The 7493-nt window shown below is 34.1% G+C and overlaps 1 pseudogene; it reads right to left on the bottom strand.

Annotated features, from left to right (window-relative positions):
* Window positions 1-1931: 1931 nt before the first annotated feature.
* LOC139875905 (probable CCR4-associated factor 1 homolog 11) lies at window positions 1932-6091 on the bottom strand (annotated as a pseudogene).
* Between the last annotated feature and the right edge of the window lie 1402 nt (window positions 6092-7493).

Raw genomic sequence — 7493 nt, 5'->3', positions numbered from 1 at the left:
AAATCCATCACAACAAAATGGACCATTTCAGTACATAAACAATAACTAATGATAGAAGAAAAGACTTCGTTTTACAAGCAAAAGGTAATATAACTTGGCAAAATTCTATGCTCATCCCTTTTTCGCGTATATATGAAAGTTTCACCAAAAACTACAGTCTATACGTCCACCCTTGGGTTCAATGAACAGAAAATGCATTACAATACATGTTTGTTATTGTATTGCCAGCATAATATTCCATATTGCCATTGATCATAATAAAAGAGTACATAAGCAGAGGGGAACTATTGTCTGTTTTTCATTGGGATGTTAAGGTACGGTCATTATAATATTAGCAATCGCTACAGAAATAACTAGTAAAGGAATTCCATATAGCTATATTTTAACATCATAAAGGGTAAAACCGACCCTCTGGCGGCCCCACACGGAGCGGTCAAACAGCCAACATGTGCGAGGAAAATCGCGTAACCCATGTTATAAGGGACATGGAGCTGTGGGATTGAACTCAGGACCACCGCTTTATGCTGCATGTCTCCCAACTACCATGCTACCATCACGGGGACTTTTAACATCATAAACAACACTAGTATTTTAAAATCATAAACAAGAAGTTTTAAATCCTTAGCACATAAAAGGAATATTTAAGTAAGACTTTTGAAACGTACCAGGACGATATTCAAACTCAAGTTACTTTCTGGTTGTTCTTTTACAAAGAATCAACTTACTCAATCTGTACACATGCAAAAATTATGTCAACAAGGTTGCAAAATTTTCACGATTAACAAGTAGCAAGACATAATGATAACTATCGGCGAAGTCCATTTATGGAAGGATACAACAACATAGCCTGCAATTATTATAAATGAGATACAAACATAAACTCTACGAGGTAACAGTAGCCATACCCCCTAAGTTATATAATTCAATAAAAAGTAAAAAAAAAAAACTCCTCATCTAACCTAATATCACCTATGATCATCTAATGCAGAATCAGCAGAGCTTTAGCAAATTCTGTTCCACGTGAAAAAGAACTGCAAATACTAGAGGATCTACCTTAAGTCTTCATTCCCACAAATAATAAAGGGATGGAAAACCCATAATAAGGTTGCATAAAAAATGAACTTGAGGAGCACCTGTGAGAGTGACACATCGTATTGTATCTGTAATTCTGTACCGAAAGAACAGAACGCTCAACTGTGTCATAAGTTATGTAACCCATTTGACCCAATTGACCTGTGACCCGTTTCGACCCGTTACCCAAACCGACCGAACATAACCCGTTTGCAGGCATAGTCATAACTCATAGTTATAGTTAGTTCAAATTATTCCGAAAGCGAATGCAGAGAAAATTTAACCAGCCACAAAGCATACTACTTTCCTCAAGGTGTCGAATCACGAATAAATGCATTTCTGTAGTAAACAAACATCCCGATTAGAAAGGAAAAAGAGTGTATGTATCTCACAACAAGATGACACGCTGTAACATTTTCACATTGGGAACAATATACCCCTCTTTTCAAATCCAAGCTCCATAGCTCATCTCATTACCTCTCCAAAGCTTTATAATTGACAAGATGATAAAAGCAACATTACTGACATAAAAAAATCTGTCCAAACACAGACGATATTCCGTTATGCCAACAACATAAGTCCCCAGAACAAGAATCCAACAACATAAGGCCCTGAATTTTACATCTATTGACAAACTTTAAAGAATAATGAACTTAAAGTTTATCTATATGTATGTATATAATATAATAGTATAATTGTGCAGTAACGTATGCTAGAAAATATAGAACACCATGAAAAACCTTAGAAGGGGATATGATATTATCAACCAATAAATTACATCTGTTCAAATAATAATTAATTAAGAATTAAATATGATTAAAAAGACAGAAATCATACTATCTAATAATGACATAAATAATTCAAAGAACCTCTAATCCATAAAGAGCCTCTAATCCATAAAGGACGCCAGCATACTGCTCATGCCCACCAATGCAAAGCTTCTTAATCTTCTGAAACACATGCCACGTCAGCAAGCTATCTGACCCGGCCTGATGATATTTTCCAACCGCTAGGCTAAAAGAAACCACCACGACAACGCCAAACAAAAGCTAAAACAAGAAACAGCTAAAAAAACCTTCAAACAAATGGACAAGACTCACAATAAACCAAACCTATCGATAGGTAAATTACAACAAGCATTTACACACACAATATAAGATCAATAACAATACCCCGTAAAAACAACATTGACAAGGAATACATTATTGTGTATGTATTCAAATAACATTTTGGAACCTAGAAACAATTACCCTACCCATTCCTTGCTACCCAACACCCCTTTAAAGCATCTGACAAGATATGCTTTAATGATGCAATATTAAGTTCTGGAATTGTAGAAAATCCATCACAAGATGGAGCATTTTCAGTACATAAACAATAACTAATGATAGAAGAAAAGACTTTGTTGTACGGGTGAAAGGAAATATAACTTGGTAAAATTTTATGTTCATCCTTTTTCGCATATATATGAAAGTTTCACCAAAAAATATGGTCTATACGTCTACCGCTGGGTTCAATGAACAGCAACTGCAGTACAAATATACAATACATGTTGGTTATTATATTGGTAACTTAATATTCCATATTGGCATTGATCACAATAAAAGAGGACATACACTTAATTATGATGAGTGCTTCTGTAAATTGGAGCATAGGAAACCATTATTTGTTGTTCATTCGGATGTTAAGGTACGGTCATTAGAATATTAGCAATCACTACAGAAATAACTAGTAAAAGAATTCCATACAGCTATATTTTAACATCATAAACAACACTGAAATTTTAAAATCATAAGCAACAAGTTTTAAATCCTCAGCACATAAAAGGAATATCTAAGTAAGACTTTTACAGTAAGACTTTTGAAACGTACCAGGACGATATTCAAACTCAAGTTACTTTCTGGTTGTTCTTTTACAAAGAATCAACTTACTCTGCACACATGCATAAAATATGTCAACAAGGTTGTAAATTATGCACGATTAACAAGTACCAAGACAAACTAAAATATTATACAAGATAATGACAACTATCGGGAAGTCCACTTTGAATAGAACCGAAGGATAACAACATAACTTGCAATTATTATAAATGAAATGCAAACATAAACATCTACGAAGTTATAGTAGTAAAAACTCCTCATCTAATGAACTCGAGGAGCACCTTATGAGAGGGAGACATTGTATATTTGTATTGTCAAAGCGAATGCAGAATAAATGCATTTATGTAGTAAACAAACATCCCGATTAGAAAGGAAAGACTGTATATACCTCGCAACAAGATGACACGCTGTAACATTTTCACACTGGGAACAAGATACCCCTCTTTTCAAATCCAAGCTCCATAGTTCATCTCATTACCTCTCAAAAGCTTCATAATTGAGAAGCTCATATAAGCAACATTACTGACATAAAAAATCTGTCCAAACACGACGATATCCCATTATGCCAACAACATAAGGCCCTTAATAGCCAACGATTGTACATGTATTATATTTATGTAAATTATTTTAACAGCTCATTATTAGTTAGTGATTTATATACCTTCCTAATATATTTAGTCAACGATTGTACATGTATTATATTTATGTGCAATCGTTGACTATTAGCCCTGAATTTTACGTCTATTGACAAACTATAAAGAATAATGAACTTAAGGTTTATCTATCTATGTTCATATAATAACTATATAACGTATGTGTATAGTATAGTAGTATAAAGGTGCAGTAAGGTATGCTAGATAATATAGAACACCATGAAAACCTTAAAAGGAGATCTGATATTAAAACAACCAATAATTTACATCTGTTCTAATAATAATAATAATTAAATTAAATTAAATATGATTAAAAAGAAGGAAATCCTACTATCTAACATTGAAATAAGCATTTCAAAGAACATCTAATCCATAAAGGACACCAGCATACTTCTCATGCCCACCAATGCAAAGCTTCTTAGACCATTCACAGTGGTGCCGGGGTGATGAGGCGTGATGAGGTGTTTTTGTGGGGTATAGTGCTGATTTGGCAAAGGTGATGGCGTGATGGCGTGATGAAGTTTGTAGTGGTGGGCGTGATGGTTGTGTTATGGGTTAAATTGGTCCACTTTTTTAATTTATTTTTCTTTTTTATAGTAATTTTATTATTAATTCTATTTTATTAATGAATTAATTTTAGATATAGTTTATTAAATAAATAAAGATTATTACGGAGTATATATTATTTATAACTAGAAAAAAATTCGACCGCGCGTTGCTGCGGTTGTATTCAACGCACGGTTGAATTTGAATATATGTTGTTTGGTACGTAATATATCTAATAAGTTGAGTTGTTTGTTGAACGTGTACGTATATGTATGAAATACAACCCGAAATATTTAGTGTTTTTTTTAACGATGTGCGTTTCGCGCGTAGTTAGTCCCGTTGTGTTCGTTAGATTTTTTCGAGTTGAACGATGATTTCGAAAAAATTTAACTCGCACCGAGCGATATGAAATATAGCCCGAAATATTTAGTATTTTTTTAACGATGTCCGTTTCGCGCGTAGTTAGTCCCGCTGTGTTCGTGAGTTTTTTTCGAGTTGAATGGTGGTCTCGAAAAAATTTAACTCGAACCAAGCGAGAAGATAGGGCCCGTTAAAAATTCGGGTGGAATTAGTTTCTTTTATTTTAATAAAGTTATATATTTACGCTTTCTAACCCTGAAAAAGTGTAAACTCGATGGGTCGTTGTGTAAATTAAGTCGAAGTTGAGGGACCAGTTGTAATGTGAATGCAAACTTAAAACGACAATCCGATATAATTAAAATGACTGAATCCGCCATACCATTTAGTATATAGGTATAATATAATATAATATAATATAATATAATAATATAATGTATATTTATTGAATTAATACAGAAATAGTTTATTAAATAAAGTATAGGGACTGAAAATGTAATTTGATGATTCTATCTTCTTCTTCATTTCATCTGTACCACACCACAGATCTGGAAAAAAAATACGCTCCCTTCTTCTTCATCTCAACAAACACAAATTAATAACCAAAACCAGTTAATTTTTAATCAAAAAAGAAAATGAAATCAAACATAAATTACATGGAAGCTTTTGATTGGTTAATCCAAGCCTCACGCCTTCATCTTCTTCCGTGATCAACTCATCGCGCCGAGCCATTTTCCCCTCCATCACGCCGCACAGGGGCGCGATGGAGGCTCGGTGGTGTTGATGCCGGAGCCTTCACGCTGCAATAAGAATGGTCTTAATCTTGTGAAACACATGCCACGTCAGCAAGCTATATGACCCGGCCTGATGACATTCCCAACCGCTCGGTCCACATCAAGAGTCTTAGCCACCCGGTCTAACTCACCATACACTCCTGCACAGTACCTCATCAAATGCTTAACATCATACACCTTATTCCCAAAAAAGTCTTCAATAACTCAACAAAATGGATCAACTCATCAGGCAAGACCCGACCCGTTAAAATCTTAATCAAATATCCAAAATCATAACCGCTATGAAAAGTCACCCAACTTACAGTCTCATTACACACAATCCCGATGACGTCATCAACTTCGCGAATTCTGACATATCAATTCCGTCATCATGATTCTTCTCAAAATCAATCCCTTGTCGTTTCAACAATTCAACAGATTCAGAACAGTGCTGGTCACGTGACGGATCAAAATCCTTAAAATTGAACTCCCATATATACCGTGTGTTACTTTCTCCAAGATTCGGTAAATTTCCGTTTGAATCCGTGAATGTGAGACCGACTTGAAACAATTTCAAAACGTCAACGTTTGACTTAAGCAAATCGTAATGTTCATTAGGGTTATGATGACATAAGATGTTATCGGCAACGTTTGGCCGGAAAACAACGCCGGGAAACTCAGTGTCCATTGAAACGTACGGATATTTTTCGATTATTGATTCAATTAAACGGAATTCAGATATTAGGTTAAACGCGTACACAGATCGTATAACAATAATTGGTGGTGATGAATAATAGCCGTTGATTGACATGATAACTGCAATCGAATCTTCAGAACAGATTTTGTATGTTAAGATCTGTTTGGTTGACGAAAAATTAACAAAGGCGGTGGTGATCGGCGGTCGGTGACGCATTGGGAATTTAGGGTTCGTAATTTGAAATTTTGTATTTTTATTTTATTTATTTATTAAAGAAAATTGTGATAAGGGATAAAGTTTTAAAAAGGACGTGCTGTAGTGAGTGGGAATTGTCACGACTCTACTTTTTCCGTTATCTTTTACCGTTTATTATTTAACGTCCGTTAATTATTATTCGTGCCACGTCATTTCTATGACCCATAATATTATTTTTGTAATAATCTATTTGTATTATATGAATATTTGTATTCGTATTTAAAATTGTACGTTTCTACGTGTCGTGGATTTCTATCCGGCGAATCATTTCGGTTTTCAAACCAACGGTTAGACTTTTGGGATTTTTAAATCCAAATTATTTTTATTATGATATTTTTATATTATATGAATATATAAAGTATTTATATATTTTATTTTTTTCGCGCGTGCGTGTTCTTTCCGAATATTTAATCGCGTAGATGTGTTTTCTCGTTTCGGGTTTCGTTCGAGCATTCGGGCCACAAGCTTTTAGACATTTTATCAATTTGGGCCAATGGGGTCAACTCTATGAGAATTTCGGCCGAACTAGGCCTATCCCTCCCCATTTTTTTTAATGTAGTCATTTTACACTACATTTGTTATTTCTCATTTTCAAAATTCAAGACCTAATATTTTCTCATTTCATTTTCTCTTCCTCTTTTTCTCTTTTGAAGCCGTCACCCATCATCACCATATTCATCAATCAAGAGCTTTTTTCAAAGGGCTTTTAGTATATTCGGATTCATCTCTTCGAGCTCTACACTTCTATATCTATCATTTCTTGATTAGGGTATAAATCCTAACCCTAGCTTTTTTAATTTCAATTATTTTTACTAATTTTGTATGTTTATTGATGCTATAGTACTTGTGTATGATTGTGTTGTTAATATTACGCGTAGAATTTCTCGATTTCATGTGTTTTCGTATGATCAAAAAGTGGACAGCCTATATAATGTTAAAATCAGTACACTTAACTGTTGTTTTTGATAAATTAAAGTGTTTAGATGAGTTCCTCTCATCAAGACAATAATTTTAGACTTTGAATTCATGTTATTTCGAGTTTCGGATCAAAAGTTATGCTTAATTTGGTGTTTTCATGAGATTAAAATATAAAAACGAATGTAATCAGTTGGGGTCCGACTTTGTGACCATTTTTTAAGTCTCTAGGGTGTACTAGTGGGTTATGATTGATGATTGGATGAACATTCATGTTCGGGTCATCGAAATCCGTGCCACGGATAACCCGGAATGGCCAAAACAAGATTTTGAACGGATTAAAGTT

This window comes from Rutidosis leptorrhynchoides, chromosome 11 (assembly GCF_046630445.1).
Source record: "Rutidosis leptorrhynchoides isolate AG116_Rl617_1_P2 chromosome 11, CSIRO_AGI_Rlap_v1, whole genome shotgun sequence".
NCBI lineage: Eukaryota > Viridiplantae > Streptophyta > Magnoliopsida > Asterales > Asteraceae > Rutidosis > Rutidosis leptorrhynchoides.
The sequence above is the reverse complement of the archived record's forward strand: the minus strand, read 5'-3'. Positions and strand labels throughout refer to the sequence as shown.